This window comes from Lampetra planeri, chromosome 74 (assembly GCF_965212315.1).
Source record: "Lampetra planeri chromosome 74, kcLamPlan1.2.h2, whole genome shotgun sequence".
NCBI lineage: Eukaryota > Metazoa > Chordata > Hyperoartia > Petromyzontiformes > Petromyzontidae > Lampetra > Lampetra planeri.
In genome coordinates this window covers 4,638,527-4,665,016 of record NC_136179.1, presented here as the reverse complement: position 1 = coordinate 4,665,016, position 26,490 = coordinate 4,638,527, and the positions used below count along the sequence as shown (strand labels likewise).

Here is a 26,490-nt window from a genome sequence, read left to right as displayed (position 1 = left end):
AACTCTTTGGTTATTTAATTAAAAGTCACATAGGCATAAAATAAATCACGACGTTTCGGGCACAACACAAGCGTCCGTCATGTTGGAAAGCATGGTCTGCTGCTGAGGCAGACTGTTTTACAACGTTTGAAATGGGTGTAGACCTCGGGTCATAAAAAAAGTGGCCGGGGCTAGTGATGTTCACGTGAGAAATTAGCATGTAACTTTAGAAAATGAAGAGAGCGGCCTTCTCGGCGAGGGAGTGAAACCCAATAGGTAATATTCTTTTACAGCGTTACAATGGATAGGTTGTAGTTCATAGGTTATATTATGTTTCACTATGATAGAGCTTAACATGTGAGAGTATACAATATCATAGTTGATCAAACGCGACAATCAAGGGCGTCAATCGGGTAAGTTTGATCAGAGGCTTTAATCAAATGCGTCATCCCATCACGGAACACCACCTCCCTGTGTATATAACTTCAATAGAAGCAACTACAGCAGCAACAACAGCAGCAACAACACATTTCGAGGGCAACGCAGCTACTTCTGATTCTGCTGCTTCCGCTGCCCGGCTATTTGTAGCCGGGCACTGCTCTCGCGGGACCGCACACGTCTTTGGAAATGATTGCGATGATCACGTCTGAACTGATAATTAAGTGACTTAAGATTACTTTGTTTAACCATACCTTTATGTAGGTTAGCGTCATCATGACTCATCGAATACTACTCATGAATGAACTCACACTGTTTGATGACAGAAATTGTAATCATTTTGGCTGCCCGTGTAGGACAAGTCACCTTCCTTGTCTAGACGCATTCTAAACACAACACTGACCTTTAATATGTTGCTAAAATAACGTCTACACCCTATTCAACATGAAGCCACATCACGCCCAGAGGGAGGAGACCACGAGGGAGACGGCCTCAACTTGAAGAGAAAGTTGACAAACTCACGGATGCCATCACCCAGCTGCTACAACGCCTGTCGGATGAGACGTTGCGTCCCGCGGCACCAACCAGGCGAGGAAAGGAAGAGCTGAGCCCGAATTGGAAGCCGCCACCTGAACATCAACAGCAGTCGATAGCGTGATTCTAATAGGACCACGTTGTTATTATAATAATTTTAATGCGATTAAAACCGCGCACCTCCCAGGTTGCATTCGCGACTCCCGATGTGCATCTACATATAACATACATTCTAGCTCAGTGTAATTCTAATACGACCATAGTGTTATTCTAATCATTTTAATCCGATCCTAATCCCCCAGTTCGCATATCCGACCCCCGGTTCGCAAGTCCAACGGACATACATATTACATACATACGACCATAGTATGTATGTATGCATACATATGTGCAGTGTGATTCTATTACGATCACATTGTGATTATAATACTTCTAATGATATTCTAATATTGATTTGAAGCTTTCGTGACTGCAGGAATTAATACTCGTTGGTTCTTTCGGTAAAGTCACGTAGGTGGAAATAAAATAAATCACGGTTCGGACGAAACACAAGCGCCCGTCTTCAGGTGAGAATCGCGATATCCGCGATGTCTGCTGCGAGCAGCACGATGTCTGCTGCAGACATCGTTTCGGGCGCTTGTGTTGCGTCCGAAACGTCGTTATTTATTTTGTTTTACTTCTTCCTACGTGACTTTACCGAAAAAACCAAAGAGTATAGATATTCTAATACTGTCCCTCCGTTTACGGTCTTATAAATTATATAAAAAAACTAGTTTACATTCGTTTAATGTTTAATGTTATCTTTAAATCGTTACAGTTTACATGTTTTAGAGTACACGTGATCTCCAGTATACTTCGGAATTAGGAAAAGGAACGTTGCTAAACTATTTATAACGGGGACCTTTCCCCTCTAGGAACACATGTTGATGGTGGAGACATCCAAGACGTTGCCGGTTAAGGTCAGACTTGTGTTGCTGCTGCAGCAGTTGCTGCTGCAGTTGTTGCTGTACACTATACATACATATTAGCGATTCTTATACGACCACACTGTGATTCTAATGCTTCTAATGATATTATAATACCTACTAATACACTAGTTTATAATCGTTTAATCGTTGGTGTTATCGTTTATAGTATTACAGTCTACATGTTATCGAGAACAGTTTATCCCCGACATACTTCGGGATTAGTGACTGGTACGTTGATGAACGATTAACTACGGGGACCTTTCCCCTCAAGGAACACGTGTTAATCGGGTAAAATAAAGAACGGACAAACATTTGTTAAAAATACGTTTTTATTCATCTGCAATCATTTTGACGTCAAAACTCGAAGGGAATATTTATTATGTCCTATGTTCACACATTTCCAGTACAATGCAAACCATTTCCGTTCCAGGAATACCAAAGCGTTGAAGTTTCATTCCCCATGATTTCCTTATTAGTTCACCACATGTGTTCACTGTGCGTCTATGTTGAAGTCAAGGCCATATATCCAACGAACGCGTCATCAATGTTCATCCTGAAAACCGGCTATCTAAAGTCGATTAATACCAATCAAAAAAGCTATATACTTGAAAAAAAAACCCGTTTAAAATGTTGAGTAAAGATGTACCTACAGACGCATTCCAACTTTAGCTCAACAGGAACACTTAACGACTACAATTGAACCCTCTCACAACCAGTGCTCATCACACCACTTCGGCAAGTAATCCGATAACATTACAAACCACCACTGTGCACGGAATTAAACTCACAAAAACTGTAGAACTAAAATGGTCAAAATTATACACAAAAGTACTCGATACGGATTAAAAGGTATAACCACGTGACAATATTTTTCAGTCACCCCGAGCTCTCTGGTTGACTCTCGAGCCACTCCATTACATCCAGCCATCTCTCGGGATCCAACTGCATTGGATCGAAGGTGGAAACTTCTTCAGGACTCATTGCAGCACCTTGAATTTCAGCTTTTGATTTCAGTTTCCTATCATTGTGGACCTTCTGATGCCTGTTGATGTGTGACTTGTGTGCAAATGTCTTCCCACACACAGAGCACAGGAACGGCTTCTCGACTGTGTGTGTTCTCTGATGAATCTGAAGATGTGATGACCTTGCAAATTTCTTCCCACACACAGGGCACAGGAATGGCTTTTCGCCCGTGTGTGTTCTCTGATGACTCTGAAGATGTGATGAGTTTGCAAATTTCTTCCCACACACAGAGCACAGGAATGGCTTCTCGCCCGTGTGTGCTCTCTGATGAATCTGAAGATTTGATGAGTTTGCAAATTTCTTCCCACACACAGGGCACAGGAATGGCTTCTCGCCCGTGTGTGTTCTCTGATGACTCTGAAGATGTGATGAGTTTGCAAATTTCTTCCCACACACAGAGCACAGGAATGGCTTCTCGCCCGTGTGTGCTCTCTGATGAATCTGAAGATGTGATGAGTTTGCAAATTTCTTCCCACACACAGAGCACAGGAATGGCTTCTCGCCCGTGTGTGTTCTCTGGTGTCTCTGAAGATGTGATGACTGTGCAAATGCCTTCCCACACACAGGGCACAGGAATGGCTTCTCTCCCGTGTGTGTTCTCTGATGGTCTTGAAGAGTTGCCGAGTGTGCAAATGCCTTCCCACACACAGAACACAGGAATGGCTTCTCACCCGTGTGTGTTCTCTGATGACTCTGAAGATGTGATGACTTTGCAAATGTCTTCCCACACACAGGGCACAGGAATGGCTTCTCGCCCGTGTGTGTTCTCTGGTGTATCTGAAGATGTGATGGTCGTGAAAAGGACTTCCCACACACAGAGCAATTGAATGGCTTCTTGTCTCCGTGTGCGTGGGGCTTTGGAGAGCGTCTCTGCTCCATGTGAGCGTAGTATCAGCAGCTGTGTTATCGAGTCAAAAGTACGCTATCGGCCGCAAGGATGTTTAGCGTTGAGTTTTAGATTTTGTTAACTGCTAAAACAAGAACGACACTCTAACCGAGATGCAAAAAAATCTCGCTAATGTGACGGCGAACACGTTTAAGAGTTTAATCGCGAAAATAGACACTTACTTGGAGATTCACGGTATATCGATGTCTGGAACCCGTCTGAAGATGTCGCCACGAACTTCTCGACGCAAAGTCGCCTCACTGTCGACACAGCAATTGTGCTCGCCAGGCTGCGTTGTCTCGCGGTTGAAGGGCGATCAGCAGATCGACGAGTCGAGCGTCCAACCTCATCAAGTTCCCTCTCGAAATGGCATCGAGCTCTGCTTCTGAGCCGCCTTATAACTCCCCCCCTAGGATCCAATGTTTTGTCTTTCAGGATATTTGCATTCGATTGTTAATTTTGGAAGGTACAATCCGCATGTCTATTAACATACCGAAGGGTAATGTGCCCATTGTGCTTCATGCATGAATATGTAAGTGCATCTCAGTGTGTAATTGTGCGCTTATTTTGAATAAATGGAAAAACTTTGTCCTCGATTTAAAGTGAATGCAGAGAAATTAGCATGTAACTTTAGAAAAGGAAGAGAGCGGCCTTCTCGACGAGGGAGTGAAACCCGATAGGTAATATTCTTTTACAGCGTTACAATGGATAGGTTGTAGTTCATAGGTTATAATATTATTATGTTTCACTATGATAGAGCTTAACATGTGAGAGTCTACAATATCAGAGTTGATCAAATGCGACGATCATGGCGGGTTCAGGTACAGGTCATAGAGGTGGGAGATGTAAAATTGGAATGCGGTTCACATATCCGACCCCCGGTTCGATTGAACAGATAATTTACGTACATATCTGTATGTCCCCCAAGTTACTCCGCCCATGGTGGGGTCAGGTAGAGGTCATAGAGGTTGGTGCTGTAAAGACAGTGCATCAACTAAGGGACAAGTGGTGACAACAAGATAGAGAGAGAGTTCGAGAAGGGAATGCGAGACCAAGTGTGGGCGTAGGTTCACGCCGAGAATGAGAGAGGGGGAGGAACGAGGTTCGGGGCTGTGTAGTCATTACAATTGCAATGATCACGGGCTTATATTGAGTTTGTGCGTTTATTGAAACATATGCAGATATTGTATATTGCTATTGGATGTCATTGAGATGGAACATAAATGGAGCTGTGGGGGCCGTTGGCTCCCGGGGTCTCTCCCGCCATCATCCCCTATTCCGTTTATGTTACCCCACCTCCCTAATACCCGCTAGGGTTTCGCCGGCCTTCGAACGCGACGCTCCTACCCATACGGCTTCACGCAGCGCTCCCACGCTGCAAGCATACGTGCGCACGGCATCATCAAACAAACGCCATACTCCCCCTCTTTACGCCGCTACGTAAAGCTCTCGCACGCTGCGAGCGTGCGCCCGTCTACAGCCCTGTGCGGCACTCGCCACCACGTCGAATAACCACGTTACCAATGCGCACCCGTATCCGACACACAGCTCCCCGCGGCACCCACTCACCACGGAGCACTCACGTTGTGATCGCACACCTGTATCATATACGTAGTGAACACACGCGCACCGCTCTGCGCAGCGCTCCCCCGAGGCGAGCCGCAGCACTACAGAACCACTGCGTACACACGCTTCCCCACGCGCTCAGCTCCGCGCAGCGCTCACTCACGTGGCGAACCACTGTGTGCACCCGCGCCCCCACACGCTCACGCTGCACGACAAGATCACGCGAGACCACGCTTCGCTATTAATGATTTATTATCTGCTACCTGGTAATTTAATGTTATGTCAGTATGAGTCGACGAGGCTGGCCTATCCTACTTCCCCTGGACCTATTCCCTATTTATCGGCTTACGATACCCTGTCACCTTGCTACTCACGGGTCGAAGTATTCGGTCGTCCTGTGGCTTTTCCTCTATGCCGTCGGGGCACGTCGCGCGGACGTCCGGAGGCAGAGCTGGAGCTGCGTCTGGTCGCCTGGCGCAGGAGTAAGAGCGCGATTTCCCCTTTGCGCTCCCCATTTATCCTCCCTACCTCAAAGGGAATGCGGCTCTGGACAATAGGCTCGCGACCCTCTGGCACGCGCACCGCGGTTCAGGGCGCTTTTGATATGCTACTTAATGCTCAACCTGCGCGGCGCAAATTCCAATCAATCCCTTTCTCATGCAGGCCCCACCATTATCGCAGTTTATGCGGCGGCGTCCGTCACAAAGGTGCGCCGTGGGAGTTTGTGCACGGCTCCCCGCGTGACCCCGCTCTCCCGATTAGTCATACTAACAGCCTTATCCTTTAACTTCCCTATCAATGGTGCCTGCGTGCCCGAGCGTAATTATGCCGTCCCTCTGCTCCCTGTGCGGGGGTGCCTGATTTTGCAAATCAGATGCGCTGCGTGTTTTCTAATGATGCTCCTCCATCACAATGCTTATTCCCTCTGCCTGCCCCATCGATACTTGCGTGTGTGGGGTGTGTGGGATGCGTTTCACCCGCGGTGGCCGAGTGGCCCCTCGCTGCGACCTTGCAATCTTAAGGCCGGTCGCAGCGCCGCGGTGCAAAGTAGCGTCGGGGGAGGTCGTCCAATTCCCTAGGTTGCCGGAAACCGTGAAAGTTTAATCCCGATAAGGGCTTCTCGGATAAAAACCGGTCGGCCAGGTGACCTCCCCTCGGAGCTCTATGGGGGGGGGGGGGGGGAAATGCGTGCGGGTGTGTTCATGTGAGGTGAGGTGAGGGGGACGCGGGGTCGGCTCCGTCGCTTGGTGGTGGCGAGGTCGGAGATGGGGCGCCTGCTGAACGGCTTCGTGGCGGCGGCATGACATAGCCCCCCGAGGTGCTGGTCCCCGTCCCGGGTTGACTGGAGCACCTTGCTTGAGCCGCGCCCACGAGGAAACGCTGCGGGGTCCGGGGGGTCCGTCCGGACCTCGTGGCTGGTCTCGGGGCTGGTGGCTCCGTCCTCTGCAGCTCCTGCGGCGGCCTCCTCCTCCACTCCAGCGGCTCTCCCTGTCCCTCGGTACCTGCGGGCTGGGGTACAAACTCAGAAGCGGAGGGGTTTAGGGGCCGTCGTCCGCGCCGTCCCCTGGCGGGGTCGGGGCGTCTCGGGGGCCCGGCGGGGCCCATGTAGGGTGCGAGGCCCCCCAGCACGAGGGGTGCGGGTACTCCGGGATTTCGGGGCCTTCGGGTGACGGGGTTCTCTCTCGCCGGGGCCGCTTTCCACGGTTTTAAGCGGCGGACGTTGACCACCGTCTCTCGATCCCTCTCCCCGCAATAAATTAGTACCGTCCAGGGGGATATCTGCCGCACCACGGTCCAGGGTCCCCGCCAGTAGGTCGTCAGTTTCCCCACCTGCCCGGCCCCGACGCGAGGAGTGTGTAGCCACACCTTAGCGCCTGTCAGGAATAAGGGGGGTTCCATGCGTGGTCGGGTGCCCTGTTCCTGCCGCCGATGCGCGGCTTCCCCTTGCGGGTATGCTCGGCCTCGGGCTTCTCGCAGGGTCTCCAACAGGTGTTCCACGGGGCGGCTTCCCTCCTCCGTTTCGGGCGTTTGTGTTGCGTCCGAAACGTCGTTATTTATTTTGTTTTATTTATACCTACGTGACATTGCCGAAAGAACCAAAGAGTGTAGATATTCTAATACTGTCCCTCCGTTAACGGTCTTATAAATTATATAAAAAAACTAGTTTATACTCGTTTAATGTTTAATGCTATCTTTAAAGCGTTACAGTTGACATGTTTTAGAGTACAAGTGATCTCCAGTATACTTCGGAATTAGGGAAAGGAACGATGCTAAACTATTTATAACGGGGACCTTTCCCCTCTAGGAACACATGTTGATGGTGGAGACATCCAAGACGTTGCCGGTTAAGGTCAGACTTGTGTTGCTGCTGCAGCAGTTGCTGCTGCAGTTGTTGCTGTACACTATACATACATATTAGCGATTCTTATACGACCACACTGTGATTCTAATGCTTCTAATGATATTATAATACCTACTAATACACTAGTTTATAATCGTTTAATCGTTGGTGTTATCGTTTATAGTATTACAGTCTACATGTTATCGAGAACAGTTTATCCCCGACATACTTCGGGATAAGTGACTGGTACGTTGATGAACGATTAACTACGGGGACCTTTCCCCTCAAGGAACACGTGTTAATCGGGTAGACAGCCAAGATGCTGCCGGTTAAGGGCACACTTGTGTGACGGAGATCCTCCACCTGAAATTATCTTAACATATTTTTTCTAGGAACATTGTAAAATAAAGAACGGACAAACATTTGTTAAAAATACGTTTTTATTCATCTGCAATCATTTTGACGTCAAAACTCGAAGGGAATATTTATTATGTCCTATGTTCACACATTTCCAGTACAATGCAAACCATTTCCGTTCCAGGAATACCAAAGCGTTGAAGTTTCATTCCCCATGATTTCCTTATTAGTTCACCACATGTGTTCACTGTGCGTCTATGTTGAAGTCAAGGCCATATATCCAACGAACGCGTCATCAATGTTCATCCTGAAAACCGGCTATCTAAAGTCGATTAATACCAATCAAAAAAGCTATATACTTGAAAAAAAACCCGTTTAAAATGTTCAGTAAAGATGTACCTACAGACGCATTCCAACTTTAGCTCAACAGGAACACTTAACGACTACAATTGAACCCTCTCACAACCAGTGCTCATCACACCACTTCGGCAAGTAATCCGATAACATTACAAACCACCACTGTGCACGGAATTAAACTCACAAAAACTGTAAAACTAAAATGGTCAAAATTATACACAAAAGTACTCGATACGGATTAAAAGGTATAACCACATGACAATATTTTTCAGTCACCCCGAGCTCTCTGGTTGACTCTCGAGCCACTCCATTACATCCAGCCATCTCTCGGGATCCAACTGCATGGGATCGAAGGTGGAAACTTCTTCAGGACTCATTGCAGCACCTTGAATTTCAGCTTTTGATTTCAGTTTCCTATCATTGTGGACCTTCTGATGCCTGTTGATGTGTGACTTGTGTGCAAATGTCTTCCCACACACAGAGCACAGGAACGGCTTCTCGACTGTGTGTGTTCTCTGATGAATCTGAAGATGTGATGACCTTGCAAATTTCTTCCCACACACAGGGCACAGGAATGGCTTTTCGCCCGTGTGTGTTCTCTGATGACTCTGAAGATGTGATGAGTTTGCAAATTTCTTCCCACACACAGAGCACAGGAATGGCTTCTCGCCCGTGTGTGCTCTCTGATGAATCTGAAGATTTGATGAGTTTGCAAATTTCTTCCCACACACAGGGCACAGGAATGGCTTCTCGCCCGTGTGTGTTCTCTGATGACTCTGAAGATGTGATGAGTTTGCAAATTTCTTCCCACACACAGATCACAGGAATGGCTTCTCGCCCGTGTGTGCTCTCTGATGAATCTGAAGATGTGATGAGTTTGCAAATTTCTTCCCACACACAGAGCACAGGAATGGCTTCTCGCCCGTGTGTGTTCTCTGGTGTCTCTGAAGATGTGATGACTGTGCAAATGCCTTCCCACACACAGGGCATAGGAATGGCTTCTCTCCCGTGTGTGTTCTCTGATGGTCTTGAAGAGTTGCCGAGTGTGCAAATGCCTTCCCACACACAGAACACAGGAATGGCTTCTCACCCGTGTGTGTGTTCTCTGATGACTCTGAAGATGTGATGACTTTGCAAATGTCTTCCCACACACAGGGCACAGGAATGGCTTCTCGCCCGTGTGTGTTCTCTGGTGTATCTGAAGATGTGATGGCCGTGAAAAGGACTTCCCACACACAGAGCAATTGAATGGCTTCTTGTCTCCGTGTGCGTGGGGCTTTGGAGAGCGTCTCTGCTCCATGTGAGCGTAGTATCAGCAGCTGTGTTATCGAGTCAAAAGTACGCTATCGGCCGCAAGGATGTTTAGCGTTGAGTTTTAGATTTTGTTAACTGCTAAAACAAGAACGACACTCTAACCGAGATGCAAAAAAATCTCGCTAATGTGACGGCGAACACGTTTAAGAGTTTAATCGCGAAAATAGACACTTACTTGGAGATTCACGGTATATCGATGTCTGGAACCCGTCTGAAGATGTCGCCACGAACTCTCCCGACGCAAAGTCGCCTAACTGTCGACACAGCAATTGTGCTCGCCAGGCTGCGTTGTCTCGCGGTTGAAGGGCGATCAGCAGAGCGACGAGTCGAGCGTCCAACCTCATCAAGTTCCCTCTCGAAATGGCATCGAGCTCTGCTTCTGAGCCGCCTTATAACTCCCCCCCTAGGATCCAATGTTTTGTCTTTCAGGATATTTGCATTCGATTGTTAATTTTGGAAGGTACAATCCGCATGTCTATTAACATACCGAAGGGTAATGTGCCCATTGTGCTTCATGCATGAATATGTAAGTGCATCTCAGTGTGTAATTGTGCGCTTATTTTGAATAAATGGAAAAACTTTGTCCTCGATTTAAAGTGAATGCAGAGAAATTAGCATGTAACTTTAGAAAAGGAAGAGAGCTGCCTTCTCGACGAGGGAGTGAAACCCGATAGGTAATATTCTTTTACGGCGTTACAATGGATAGGTTGTAGTTCATAGGTTATAATATTATTATGTTTCACTATGATAGAGCTTAACATGTGAGAGTCTACAATATCAGAGTTGATCAAATGCGACGATCATGGCGGGTTCAGGTACAGGTCATAGAGGTGGGAGATGTAAAATTGGAATGCGGTTCACATATCCGACCCCCGGTTCGATTGAACAGATAATTTACGTACATATCTGTATGTCCCCCAAGTTACTCCGCCCATGGTGGGGTCAGGTAGAGGTCATAGAGGTTGGTGCTGTAAAGACAGTGCATCAACTAAGGGACAAGTGGTGACAACAAGATAGAGAGAGAGTTCGAGAAGGGAATGCGAGACCAAGTGTGGGCGTAGGTTCACGCCGAGAATGAGAGAGGGGGAGGAACGAGGTTCGGGGCTGTGTAGTCATTACAATTGCAATGATCACGGGCTTATATTGAGTTTGTGCGTTTATTGAAACATATGCAGATATTGTATATTGCTATTGGATGTCATTGAGATGGAACATAAATGGAGCTGTGGGGGCCGTTGGCTCCCGGGGTCTCTCCCGCCATCATCCCCTATTCCGTTTATGTTACCCCACCTCCCTAATACCCGCTAGGGTTTCGCCGGCCTTCGAACGCGACGCTCCTACCCATACGGCTTCACGCAGCGCTCCCACGCTGCAAGCATACGTGCGCACGGCATCATCAATCAAACGCCATACTCCCCCTCTTTACGCCGCTACGTAAAGCTCTCGCACGCTGCGAGCGTGCGCCCGTCTACAGCCCTGTGCGGCACTCGCCACCACGTCGAATAACCACGTTACCAATGCGCACCCGTATCCGACACACAGCTCCCCGCGGCACCCACTCACCACGGAGCACTCACGTTGTGATCGCACACCTGTATCATATACGTAGTGAACACACGCGCACCGCTCTGCGCAGCGCTCCCCCGAGGCGAGCCGCAGCACTACAGAACCACTGCGTACACACGCTTCCCCACGCGCTCAGCTCCGCGCAGCGCTCACTCACGTGGCGAACCACTGTGTGCACCCGCGCCCCCACACGCTCACGCTGCACGACAAGATCACGCGAGACCACGCTTCGCTATTAATGATTTATTATCTGCTACCTGGTAATTTAATGTTATGTCAGTATGAGTCGACGAGGCTGGCCTATCCTACTTCCCCTGGACCTATTCCCTATTTATCGGCTTACGATACCCTGTCACCTTGCTACTCACGGGTCGAAGTATTCGGTCGTCCTGTGGCTTTTCCTCTATGCCGTCGGGGCACGTCGCGCGGACGTCCGGAGGCAGAGCTGGAGCTGCGTCTGGTCGCCTGGCGCAGGAGTAAGAGCGCGATTTCCCCTTTGCGCTCCCCATTTATCCTCCCTACCTCAAAGGGAATGCGGCTCTGGACAATAGGCTCGCGACCCTCTGGCACGCGCACCGCGGTTCAGGGCGCTTTTGATATGCTACTTAATGCTCAACCTGCGCGGCGCAAATTCCAATCAATCCCTTTCTCACGCAGGCCCCACCATTATCGCAGTTTATGCGGCGGCGTCCGTCACAAAGGTGCGCCGTGGGAGTTTGTGCACGGCTCCCCGCGTGACCCCGCTCTCCCGATTAGTCATACTAACAGCCTTATCCTTTAACTTCCCTAACAATGGTGCCTGCGTGCCCGAGCGTAATTATGCCGTCCCTCTGCTCCCTGTGTGGGGGTGCCTGATTATGCAATTCAGATGCGCTGCGTGTTTTCTAATGATGCTCCTCCATCACAATGCTTATTCCCTCTGCCTGCCCCATCGATACTTGCGTGTGTGGGGTGTGTGGGATGCGTTTCACCCGCGGTGGCCGATTGGCCCCTCGCTGCGACCTTGCAATCTTAAGGCCGGTCGCAGCGCCGCGGTGCAAAGTAGCGTCGGGGGAGGTCGTCCAATTCCCTAGGTTGCCGGAAACCGTGAAAGTTTAATCCCGATAAGGGCTTCTCGGATAAAAACCGGTCGGCCAGGTGACCTCCCCTCGGAGCTCTATGGGGGGGGGGGGGGAAATGCGTGCGGGTGTGTTCATGTGAGGTGAGGTGAGGGGGACGCGGGGTCGGCTCCGTCGCTTGGTGGTGGCGAGGTCGGAGATGGGGCGCCTGCTGAACGGCTTCGTGGCGGCGGCATGACATAGCCCCCCGAGGTGCTGGTCCCCGTCCCGGGTTGACTGGAGCACCTTGCTTGAGCCGCGCCCACGAGGAAACGCTGCGGGGTCCGGGGGGTCCGTCCGGACCTCGTGGCTGGTCTCGGGGCTGGTGGCTCCGTCCTCTGCAGCTCCTGCGGCGGCCTCCTCCTCCACTCCAGCGGCTCTCCCTGTCCCTCGGTACCTGCGGGCTGGGGTACAAACTCAGAAGCGGAGGGGTTTAGGGGCCGTCGTCCGCGCCGTCCCCTGGCGGGGTCGGGGCGTCTCGGGGGCCCGGCGGGGCCCATGTAGGGTGCGAGGCCCCCCAGCACGAGGGGTGCGGGTACTCCGGGATTTCGGGGCCTTCGGGTGACGGGGTTCTCTCTCGCCGGGGCCGCTTTCCACGGTTTTAAGCGGCGGACGTTGACCACCGTCTCTCGATCCCTCTCCCCGCAATAAATTAGTACCGTCCAGGGGGATATCTGCCGCACCACGGTCCAGGGTCCCCGCCAGTAGGTCGTCAGTTTCCCCACCTGCCCGGCCCCGACGCGAGGGGTGTGTAGCCACACCTTAGCACCTGTCAGGAATAAGGGGGGTTCCATGCGGGGTCGGGTGCCCTGTTCCTGCCGCCGATGCGCGGCTTCCCCTTGCGGGTATGCTCGGCCTCGGGCTTCTCGCAGGGTCTCCAACAGGTGTTCCACGGGGCGGCTTCCCTCCTCCGGCTGGGGGGAAGGGACGCCGAATAGCAGATCTGCGGGTAAACGAGACTCACGGCCGAACATCATTAAAAACGGGGTTTGTCCCGTCGACGTGTGTACGGTGGTGGCGTAGGCGAAAAGGGCGTAGGGGAGGTGTTCGTCCCAATCCCGTTGATTTGCGGCTGCCATACGTTTGAGTTTCCCCGCTAGGGTCTGATTCATGCGCTCTACCATACCGTTCGCTTGGGGGTGGTACGCTGTGGTTCGGTCCTTCTGGATTCCGAATTCTCGGCACAGTGCCTGGAACAGCTCGGCCTCGAACTCGCTACCCTGGTCGGTGAGGACTCGTTCTGGGATCCCGTGCTTCAGTACGTAATGTTCCACAAATGCCCGGGCCACCACCAAGGCCGTTTTATCAGGGATGGCCACTGCCACGGGGTAGCGGGTGAAATACTCTACTGCGACCAGGATATACCGGTTGCCTCGATGGGATCGCGGGAATGGCCCCTGTAGGTCGATCCCGACCAGCTGATTCGTGCGGCTGACGCGGAACGGCCTTAGGGGTACCTGGTATCGTGCCGATTTTGGCCCGCACTGCTGTCAGGCGCGGCAGCCCTGTACCCAGGCCGCCACGTCTTGTGCCAATTTGGGCCAGAGATACTGGCGACGCAGTGTCTCTCGAGTGCGTCGTTCCCCATCGTGGCCCCCGAGTGGGTGGTCATGCACCAGCCGTAGCAGCTGGGGTCGCACCTGGGCAGGAACACAGATGCACCCCGGCTGGCCGGCCTCGGTTAACTCCCGTACCACTCCGTTCTGCACACACAACCGGGCATACAAACCGCTCCAGGGTCCTGGTAGGGCGCTCTTTTCCTCCCGCAGTGCCGCCTCCACTGCCGCCAGATCCGGATCTCGCTGCTGGGTCTGTCTCAGCTGCTCGTCGTTTAGGCCCGGGAAGGCGCAACCGACGTCCTCCTGGATCCGTCCGATCGGGTCCCGAGCCGCGGGTCCCGCGCTTGCCGGGCGGTCGACGGGATCCTCGGTGCCACCTGTGAGGGTCTCTGTGGCGCACACTGCACTCTCTATCGCTGGGGGGGGGGTCAGTGGCCGCGGCCTCTCGGGGGTCCGTTGCCTGCCGGCAGCGTCCCCCCGTGAAACACGGGCAGGCCTCCTCCGCCCTTGTCTCGGCGTACACCGTGGGCCGCCTCGACAAGGCGTCCGCGTTTGCATGCGTCCGGCCAGCCCGATACTCGATTTGCAGGTTGTACTCCTGCAACTGCGCCAACCAACGGGCCATCTGCCCCCGCGGCTCCTTGAATGTAAGAAGGAACTGCAGAGCATAATGGTCAGTGCGTACGCGACATCTCCTGCCGTACAAATACGGCCGGAACTGTTTGCACGCGAAAATCACGGCGTACAACTCTTGGCGGGTCACGCAATAGTTCAGCTCAGCCCCACTCAAGGTCCCCATCCTGCACCTGTGACAACACCGCGCCCAGCCCGCTGCTGCAGGCGTCGGTGTCCAAAATAAAATCGGTGGTAAAATCGGGGAAAGCGAGGGTGGGGGCGTGGGTGAAGTGGTCTTTGAGAGTGGTGAAGGCCGTCTGGCAGGCCCCCGTCCACTGGTAGGGGTGCTTAGGGGAGGTGAGTTGGGTGAGAGGGCGTGCAATCTCGCTGAATCCCTTTACAAATCGACGATAATAGGTTGCGAGCCCTAAAAATGATCGGATCTCCGTCAGATTCCTTGGCCGTGGCCACTCCACTACGGTGCGTACCTTCTCCGGATCGGTGTGCACGCCTGCCTCGCTGACGCGATGCCCGAGGTATCCCACCTCGCGTTGTGCGATGTAACACTTACGTGGCTTGAGCTTGAGATGAGCCGCTCGCAGTCGCTGGAACACCTCTCGAAGCCTGGACCAATGCTCAGACAAAGATCTACTGAACACTATCACATCGTCCAAGTAAATCAGGCACTGTTCCCATTGCAAACCCCACATCACCAACTCCATCAGCCGCTGGAGTACTCGAAACTCGAATAGTCCCATCGGGGTGGTGAATGCGGTTTTTGGCCGATCCTCCTCCGCAATCTCCACCTGCCAGTATCCGGACGCGAGATCGAGGGTGGAAAAATATTGCGCTCCGGCGAGGCTGTCAAAAGTGTCGTCGATGCGAGGTATGGGGAAGGCGTCGCCGAGCGTGACTGCGTTCAATTTACGGTAATCGACGCAGAACCGGGTTGACCCATCCTTTTTCGTTACTAGTACCACCGGGGCTGACCAGGGGCTCGCCGAGGGCTGAATTATGTTATCGCGAAGCATGTCCCCAACCGCCTCTTTGATCTGGGTGCGTTCGGGTGCGCCCACTCGGTACGCAGGGAGTTTGATGGGTCGGGCTGCACCGGTGTCAATTTGGTGCTTAACAAGGTCGGTCCGACCCACGTCCGAGTCGTGTTCGCTGAACACGTCGGCATACTCCCGCAGTAACTCGCGCAGCCGATCGGCCTCTCCCTTAGGTAAATCCGCCCATGGTACATGTAACGCGTCGAGCAGGGGAACGACCTCGGCTCGGGGAGTCGGGCCGACTCGCCAGGCCAGGTCCTGGTCACCCTCAGGACGACCGGTGTCCTCAGCCCAGAGTGCGAACACCGAGTCGTTAGAGTGGCGTGCGTGCAGGGGGTTCTTATACGACCACACTGTGATTCTAATGCTTCTAATGATATTATAATACCTACTAATACACTAGTTTATAATCGTTTAATCGTTGGTGTTATCGTTTATAGTATTACAGTCTACATGTTATCGAGAACAGTTTATCCCCGACATACTTCGGGATAAGTGACTGGTACGTTGATGAACGATTAACTACGGGGACCTTTCCCCTCAAGGAACACGTGTTAATCGGGTAGACAGCCAAGATGCTGCCGGTTAAGGGCACACTTGTGTGACGGAGATCCTCCACCTGAAATTATCTTAACATATTTTTTCTAGGAACATTGTAAAATAAATAACGGACAAACATTTGTTAAAAATACGTTTTTATTCATCTGCAATCATTTTGACGTCAAAACTCGAAGGGAATATTTATTATGTCCTATGTTCACACATTTCCAGTACAATGCAAACCATTTCCGTTCCAGGAATACCAAAGCGTTAAAGTTTCATTCCCCATGATTTCCTTATTAGTTCACCACATGTGTTCACTGTGCGTCTATGTTGAAGTCAAGGCCATATATCCAACGAACGCGTCATCAATGTTCATCCTGAAAACCGGCTATCTAAAGTCGATTAATACCAATCAAAAAAGCTATATACTTGAAAAAAAACCCGTTTAAAATGTTGAGTAAAGATGTACCTTCAGACGCATTCCAACTTTAGCTCAACAGGAACACTTAACGACTACAATTGAACCCTCTCACAACCAGTGCTCTTCACACCACTTCGGCAAGTAATCCGATAACATTACAAACACCACTGTGCACGTCACGAAACTCTCCCAAAAACTGTAGAACTAAAATGGTCAAAATTATAACCAAAAAGTACTCTATACCGATTAAAAGGTATAACCACGTGACATAATATGTTTTCAGTCACCCCGAGCTCTCTGGTTGACTCTCGAGCCACTCCATTACATCCAGCCATCTCTCGGGATCCAACTGCATGGGATCGAAGGTGGAAACTTCTTCAGGACTCATTGCAGCACCTTGAATTTCAACTTTTGATTTCAGTTTCCTATCATTGTGAACCTTCTGATGCCTGTTCATGTTAGATGAGTGTGCAAATGCCTCCCCACACACAGGGCACAAGAATGGCTTCTCGCCCGTGTGTGTTCTCTGGTGACGCTGAAGATGTGATGAGTGTGCAAATGTCTTCCCACACACAGGGCACAGGAATGGCTTCTCGCCCGTGTGTGTTCTCTGGTGACTCTGAAGATGTGACGAGTGTGCAAATGTCTTCCCACACATAGGGCACAGGAATGGCTTCTCGCCCGTGTGTGTTCTCTGATGAGTTTGAAGAGTTGACGAGTGTGCAAATGCCTTCCCACACACAGAACACAGGAACGGCTTCTCGCCCGTGTGTGTTCTCTGGTGTCTCTGAAGATGTGATGGCCGTGAAAATGCCTTCCCACACACAGAGCAATTGAATTGCTTCTTGCCTCCGTGTGCGTGGGGCTGTGGAGAGCGTTTCTGCTCCATGTGAGCGTCGTAACAGTAGCTGTGTTATCGAGTCAAAAGTACGCTATCGGCCGCAAGGATGTTTAGCGTTGAGTTTTGGATTTTGTTAACTGCTAAAACTCTCGCGTCTAACCGAGACGCAAACAAATCCCGCTAATTTGACGACGAACACGTTTAAGATTTTATCCGCGAAAATATACACTTACTTGGAGATTCACGGTAAATCGATGTCTAGAACCCGTCTGAAGATGTCGCCACGAACTCTCCCGACGCAAAGTCGCCTAACTGTCGACACAGCAATTGTGCTCGCCAGGCTGCGTTGTCTCGCGGTTGAAGGGCGATCAGCAGAGCGACGAGTCGAGCGTCCAACCTCATCAAGTTCCCTCTCGAAATGGCATTGAGCTCTGCTTCTGAGCCGCCTTATAACTCCCCCCCTAGGATCCAATCCTTTGTCTTTCAGACTATTTGCATTCGATTGTTAATTTTGGAAGGCACAATCCGCATGTCTATTAACATACCGAAGGGTAATGTGCCCATTGTGCTTCATGCATGCATATGTAATTGTGCGCTTATTTTGAATAAAAACTTTGTCCTCGATTTAAAGTGAATGCAGAGAAATTAGCATGTAACTTTAGAAAAGGAAGAGAGCGGCCTTCTCGACGAGGGAGTGAAACCCAAGAGGTAATATTCTTTTTAAATCCTTTATATTAAGTTCACTTGCTTGCTTGCGCGCTTGCTTGCTTGCTTACGACCGTGCAAATCTTTCAGTCGTTATTTTACCCACTTCCCGTGATCCCATCGAGCTGACATTTTGCACACAGACTCGTTGTGCGTGACAATTTATTTTCGTGAATTTTTTTCCCCAAAATTGTACACTTTTAAGGAAAAAAATTATTATATTTAATTACCAATTGCTTAATGGTGGCAGGCAATCATCTGACCCCTAGGTGGCAGCAATCTCAAGCCATAGGACGAGAGGACTCTAGCCGCCACGCATATAAAGGATTTATAGTGAAAAACTTTGTTTGACGGGTTAATTTTTACAGCGTTACAATGGATAGGTTGTAGTTCATAGGTTATAATATAATGTTTCATTATGATAGAGCTTAACATGTGAGAGTCTACAATATAAGAGTTGATCAAATGCGACGATCAAGGGCGTCAATCGGGTGAGTTTGATCAGAGGCTTTAATCAAATGCGTCATCCCATCACGGAACACCACCTCCCTGCGTATATCACAGCAACAGAAGCAACTCCAGCAGCAACAACAGCAGCGACAACAACAACAGCAACATCACATTTTCAGGGCGACGCAGCTACTTCCGATTATGCTGCCCAGCTGTTTGAAGTCAGGACCTGCTCTCGCAGGAACCCACACTTTTTTGGAAAGTATTGCGATGATCATGTCTGAGCTGAGAATTAAGTCACTCAAGATTACTTTGTTTAACCATAACTTTAAGTAGGTTAGTGTAATCGGGGCTCTGTGAATACTACTCATGAATGAAATCACACTCCTGTATGACCGACATTGTACTAATTTTGGTTGATCGAGTAGAACAAGGCATGTGCCATGCCCAGACGAATTCTTATCAACAACAGTGTCCTTAAATATGATGCTAAAATAAATGTTAACACTGGATTTAACGTGCACCTCTTAACCCCTCCCTCGCATTTACGACTAACGATTTTCATTTGCACATAACATACATTCAAGCACAGTAAAATGCTAATACGACCATATTGTTATTCTAAAATTTGTCCTGTACCCCCCACAGTTCACATATATGACCCCCGGATCGATTGAACAGATAATTTACATACATATCTGTAGAGTGCGATTTTAATACTTCTAATGAGATTTATTTTATTACGTCCCTTCTACGTGACTTTACCGAAAGAACCAAGAAGACTATGAACTATTGTTTAAATTTAGAACCATATAAACGGAGGTAAGGAATTATAATCTCATTAGAAGCATTAGAATCACAGTGTGGTCGTATTAGAATCACACTCTGCTCATATGTATGTATAGTCTCCGTGCAAGGATCGGATAAAAATGATAAAAATTACAACACACAATCGAAATGCTATATACAGTATATATACACATACAAAAATCTTAACAACCACACATGGTAACATATATACACCACATTATTTCAAATATGTATTTAAAAATATGTTTTAATTTTTTTAAAAATTTAGAATGTCGTTGTCCATGTGGGGAGATGGAGCGCAGTGGATCGTTTCGTCTAAGCTGCTTTTCGGAATCCGTGTGATAACCCAGTCACATCGCCTAACTCCAGTCAAAGCACCTTACCCAAACTACATCTCCCCAACAAGGCAGCCTTACCGCTGCTGTGTATTGTGTTTATGGGATAACAGAGGTGTGTATTATCCCATACGCCTTGCCCAAAACGACTGATTGTCCGCTTAACAGCCTAGCCCATAAACCACCATTGGTGACAGTGTTGTTTGAGAGCAGCTATTAAAGTCGTTTAGGCAAACGAGGTGGTGGCTGGCCAAACCATGCCTCGCTGTTTGTCTCCGGAGTGATGACGGATTGGTGCCGCGGGACGCAGCATCTCATCCGACAAGCGTTGCAGCAGCTGGGTGATGGCATCCGTGAATTTGTCAACTTTCTCTTCAAGTTGAGGCCGTCTCCCTCGTGGTCTCCTCCCTCTGCGCGTGCTGTGGGTTGCTCATGGCCGAGGTGGGACTGCATGTTGACTCGGGTGTAGACTTTATTTTAGCAACATTTAAGTACAGTATTGTGTTTAGAATGCGTCTCGACAAGGAAGGTGACTTGTTGGATCAGAGTTTTTCATCAAAGGCGTTATCCCATCACGGGACATCAACATGATGCATATATAACAGTAACAGAAGCAACTACAGCAGCTACGAAACCGTTCGATGGCAAAGCAGCGACTTCTGCTTCTGCTCAAACTGCTGCCCGAATGTTTGTGGCCGGCCCTGCACTCGTGGGACCCCACACGTTCATTGAAATAATAGAGATGATCCTGCGAGGAACCGGTGCCTGGAGCCCAGTCATATTCTTCAAAAGAAGCCAGGGACCTGCCTAATCCTTCAAGGCTGCGGTGCGAACCCTTGACGCCCCGAAATGCACAAGATTCTACCATGGGCGCGGGACGGGCGTCGAGAACCAGGTCAAAATGCGCAAGGTTGCGCTTGTAGGCTCCACGCCCAATATCAATACTGTATTTTGCTATTCGGTGCCATTGCGATGTAACATTCTACCAGCAGTGGGCAGCTTGATTCTAATACGACCATGGTGCGATTTTAATAATTTTGATGCGATTCTAAATCTGGCACCACCCAGGCCGCATTTACGACTCCCGATGTGCATCTACATTTAACATACATTCTAGCTCAGTGTTATTCGAATACTACCAAAGTGTTATTATAATCGTTTTAATCCGATCATAATCCTGCACCCCCCCGTTCGCATATCCGACCACCGGTTCGCATGTCCAAAGGCCATAGATGCATATTACATGTGTAATGTAGTAACTCGGCGGGAGACGACTTCACGGGTAGCACACTCTTTTATTTGAACCAACTATGTTTACACGGGTGACCAACACCCACTTAGCTACACGGGTGACCAACACCCACTTAGTTACTCGGGTGACCAACACCCACTCAGTTACTCGGGTGACCAACACCCACTTAGTTACTCGGGTGACCAACACCCACTCTGTTACTCGGGTGGCTAACACCAGCCTAACCCACACAGTTCTCCTGGCTACACCAACACGGGCTCTTACGCCCCGTAGCCTCTCGGAACACACCCAGCCGGGGTGTCCGTCTCGACTCTGGGTCCCACAGTCTCTCGGCCCACATGGGCGTCGGACCACGGGTCCCACAGTCTCGCCTCCGAGCCACACAGGGCCCCGGTCCCGATAAGGACGGCGGGACTAGGGGTCTCGGGGCTCTACTCCTTCAACTCCGTCTTCGATCTTCAACTGGTTAACAACCACGAGTGCTCTCGCGCGTCACCCTTTATACCCCTCCTCTGGACGTCGCTGAGAGCACCCATCCCATTTGACCAATCACTGGGCGCTGGCTACGATCCTCTTTTCCCACCTCGTGTCAGCGCGCCTCACCACCCACGCCGCGCCGCCCGTAATCCCTCACTCCCGGCGCGCGCGTCCATACCACGCCCACATCGCGTGCCCAACCCCGCACCCCGTGCCGCCCCGTGATCCATCACTGTCGGCGCACGTCAACACCACCACTACACATGCATACGAGCACAGTTCGCTTGCACGTACGCTATACATACATATGCGTAGAGTGTGATTTTAATACGATCACGTTGAAATTCTACTGCTTGTAATGAGATTATAATACCGTACCTCTGTTTTTGCTGTTATAAATGATTAAACTAGTTTATAGTAGTTTAATGTTTCGTGTTATCCTTTATAGTGTTACAGTTCACATGTCATAGCGTACAGGATTCCCTGTATACTTGATGATTAGGGACCGTAACGTTGTGAATCGATTAATAATGGGGCCCTTTCCCCTCCAGGAACACATGTTAATGGGGAGACAGCCAAGATGCTGACTAAGATCCTCCACCTGAAACTCGCTTAAAACAAGTTGTTGATATGAATAAATAAACGGACACACATTTGTTAAAAAAACGTTTTTATTCATCTGCAATCATTTTTAAGTCAAAACTCGAACCGAATGTATTATGTCCTATGTTCAAACAGTTACAATACAATGCAAACCATATCCGTTCCAGGAATACCAAAGCGTTAAAGTATCATTCCCCATGATTTCCTTATTAGTTCACCACATTTGTTCACTGTGCGTCTATGTTGAAGTCAAGGCCATATATCCAAAGAACGCGTCATCAATGTACATCCTGACATCGGCTATCTAAAGTCGATTAATACCAATAAAAAAAGCTATATACTTGAAAAGACGTTCAAAATGTTGAGTAAAGATCTAACTACAGACGCATTCCAACTTTAGCTCAACAGGAACACTTAATGACTACAATTGAACCCTCTCACAATCAGTGCTCATCACACCACTTCGGCAAGTAATCCGATAACATTACAAACCACCACTGTGCACGTCATTAAACTCTCAAAAACCTGTAAAACAAAAATGGTCAAAATTACACACAAAAGTACGCGATAGGGCTTAAAGGTATAACCACATGACATAATATTTCTTCCGTCACCCCTAGCTCTCGGGTTGATCCTCGAGCCACTCCATTACATCCAGCCATCTCTCGGGATCCAACTGCATGGGATCGAAGGTGGAAACTGCTTTAGGACTCATTGCAGCACCTTGAATTTCAGCTTTTGATTTCAGTTTCCTATCGTTGTGGACCTTCTGATGCCTTTTAAGAGTTGACGACTGTGAAAATGCCTTCCCACACACAGGGCACAAGAATGGCTTCTCGCCCGTGTGTGTTTTCTTATGATTTTGAAGAGTTGACGACTGTGAAAATGCCTTCCCACACACAGGGCACAGGAATGGCTTCTCGCCCGTATGTGTTTTCTGATGGCGTTGGCAGTTTGCTGAAAGTGAAAATGCCTTCCCACACACAGAACACAGGAACGGCTTCTCGCCCGTGTGTGTTTTCTGATGAGTTTGAAGATGTGACGAGTGTGCAAATGTCTTCCCACACACAGAGCACAGGAACGGCTTCTCGCCCGTGTGTGTTCTCTGGTGTCTCTGAAGATCTGATGGCCGTGAAAATGTCTTCCCACACACAGAGCAATTGAATGGCTTCTTGCCTCCGTGTACGTGGGGCTGTGGAGAGAGTCTCTGCTCCATGTGAGCGTAGTAACAGCAGCGGTGTTATCGAGTCAAAAGTACGCTATCGGCCGCAAGGATAATTTACATACATATCTGTAGAGTGCGATTTTAATACTTCTAATGAGATTGATTTTATTACGTCTCTTCTACGTGACTTTACCGAAAGAACCAAGAAGACTATGAACTATTGTTTAAATTTAGAACCATATAAACGGAGGTAAGGAATTATAATCTCATTAGAAGCATTAGAATCACAGTGTGGTCGTATTAGAATCACACTCTGCTCATATGTATGTATAGTCTCCGTGCAAGGATCGGATAAAAATGATAAAAATTACAACACACAATCGAAATGCTATATACAGTATATATACGCATACAAAAATCTTAACAACCACACATGGTAACATATATACACCACATTATTTCAAATACGTATTTAAAAATATGTTTTAATTTTTTAAAAAATTTAAAATGTCGTTGTCCATGTGGGGAGATGGAGCGCAGTGGATCGTTTCGTCTAAGCTGCTTTTCGGAATCCGCGTGATAACCCAGTCACATCGCCTAACTCCAGTCAAAGCACCTTACCCAAACTACATCTCCCCAACAAGGCAGCCTTACCGCTGCTGTGCATTGTGTTTATGGGATAACAGAGGTGTGTATTATCCCATACGCCTTGACCAAAACGACTGATTGTCCGCTTAACAGCCTAGCCCATAAACCACCATTGGTGACAGTGTTGTTTGAGAGCAGCTATTAAAGTCGTTTAGGCAAACGAGGTGGTGGCTGGCCAAACCATGCCTCGCTGTTTGTCTCCGGAGTGATGACGGATTGGTGCCGCGGGACGCAGCATCTCATCCGACAAGCGTTGCAGCAGCTGGGTGATGGCATCCGTGAATTTGTCAACTTTCTCTTCAAGTTGAGGCCGTCTCCCTCGTGGTCTCCTCCCTCTGCGCGTGCTGTGGGTTGCTCATGGCCGAGGTGGGACTGCATGTTGAATCGGGTTTAGACGTTATTTTAGCAACATTTAAGTACAGTATTGTGTTTAGAATGCGTCTCGACAAGGAAGGTGACTTGTTGGATCAGAGTTTTTCATCAAAGGCGTTATCCCATCACCGGACATCAACATGCTGCCTATATAACAGTAACAGAAGCAACGACAGCAGCTACGAAACCGTTCGATGGCAAAGCAGCGACTTCTGCTTCTGCTCAAACTGCTGCCCGAATGTTTGTGGCCGGCCCTGCTCTCGTGGGACCCCACACGTTCATGGAAATAATAGAGATGATTCTGCGAGGAACCCGTGCCTGGAGCCTGGTCAAATTCTTCAAAAGAAGCCAGGGACCTGCCTAATCCTTCAAGGCTGCGGTGCGAACCCTTGACGCCCCGAAATGCACAAGATTCTAACATGGGCGAGGGACGGGCGTCGAGAACCAGGTCAAAATGCGCAAGGTTGCGCTTGAAGGCTCCACGCAAAATATCAATACTGTATAGTGCTATTCGGTGCCATTGCGATGTAACATTCTACCAGCAGTGGGCAGCTTGATTCTAATACGACCATGGTGCGATTTTAATAATTTTGATGCGATTCTAAATCTGGCACCACCAAGGCCGCATTTACGACTCCCGATGTGCATCTACATTTAACATACACTCTAGCTCAGTGTTATTCGAATACTACCAAAGTGTTATTATAATCGTTTTAATCCGATCATAATCTACATCTACTCGAGCAATTATATCATTAACTGGTATGTGTCTAGGTGTGACTGCAAAGTTTAATCCTTTAGCTAAAACGGATTTCAAACCTTCAGAAATAGGACTGTTACTGCGATTAATTACGACTTTGTTAACATCTAGCTTTTCAATGTGTGGGTCCGGTTTCTTGTTTGAGAGGCGGTTGAATTTGGAAATCAAGTTGTCCTTACATTTAGTCGACATATCGGCAGCTGAAGAGGCAGTCATTTTTTCCACGTGTTCCCAATCCGATGTGGACATTGTTGCACTCAAAGATAAGTGTGATTTGTAGAGTGTCTTGTCTAACTGATCTAGTTCGGTGCGCGTAAGTCTGATTTTCTCTGAGATAAGAGCTAAGCTAGTTCTAGACAGAATTCGTTTCGCATTAGAAGAAGTTACAGCAGCAGATGTTAGTGTAAATGCGTTTGGTATTACCTTAGAGTCGCGGCATCTCTTCAGAAAGGTGAGAGACTCGATTAGCTGAGCCTTCTTATCCCGGAGCTTGTTGAAGGATCTCAAAGTTACGTGGAAACCCTCCCCGTAGAGGCGGTTAAATTTCGATTTAAAGCTTTCGTGACTGCAGGGATTCATCTTCTTGGTTCTTTCGGTAAAGTCACGCAGAAGGGAAGTAATAAAATAATAAAAATAAAACATAATAAAACAATTCTCACGACGTTTCGGCCACAACGCAAGCAGCCGTCCTCAGGCGAAGAATGAGACATTATCAAGCTAGGAGCTTATATAGGTGTAGCGAGGAGGAGCGCCTTAACAAAAGAATGTGCATATGAAGAGGAATTTAGCATACCAATGGGTAATGCGTAGGAGGTGGGCGGAGGGGTTTCAAAGTCCCATTATGCCCATGCATTATGCAGGATCAACAGCACCACGGGGGGGCGCAAGGAACAGCGTTAATAAAGGAAAGGAATGTTAATGATATGTAGCTGCATTTACCAAACAACCACGTAGAAAACCAAAGTAAAAACTACATAAAAAACTAAAATATAAACTGATACTTACTATACTCTACAATAAGCTGAGTTACTAACAACAAATAATAAATTACAATTCTACGTCTTAAGAAGTATATAATATACTTCCATCTAAACTTTATTCTCTTAGCATATACAGTACTATATACTGCCATAGATAAACCCAACATTAAATTGTATACTGTATTGCTGTAAACCACCCTATACTTTATACATTTTAATATAACACTATGTATTATTCAACTCACCCTAATGTGTATCGAAATGGTTTATTACGTCCTTCCAATGATTGCTAAGCCTGAATCCATCTTCTCGGTTAAAATTGTCTCTGTGTTTGTATATGTGGATCGCCTCATGAACGAATCTCTCATGATAGCCAGATGGCTTGCAGAGAACCTCCGTCTTGGAGAAGTCAATGTCATGTGAGCCCACTGAGTTGTAACAGTGGTCTGCCACGGCTGAGGTGTTTGTCCTACCGT

The 26,490-nt window shown here is 48.8% G+C and overlaps 1 pseudogene; it reads right to left on the bottom strand.

Annotated features, from left to right (window-relative positions):
- Positions 1 to 557: 557 nt before the first annotated feature.
- LOC144737842 (uncharacterized) overlaps positions 558 to 26,490 on the bottom strand; it is a 49,680-nt pseudogene continuing 23,747 nt past the window's right edge.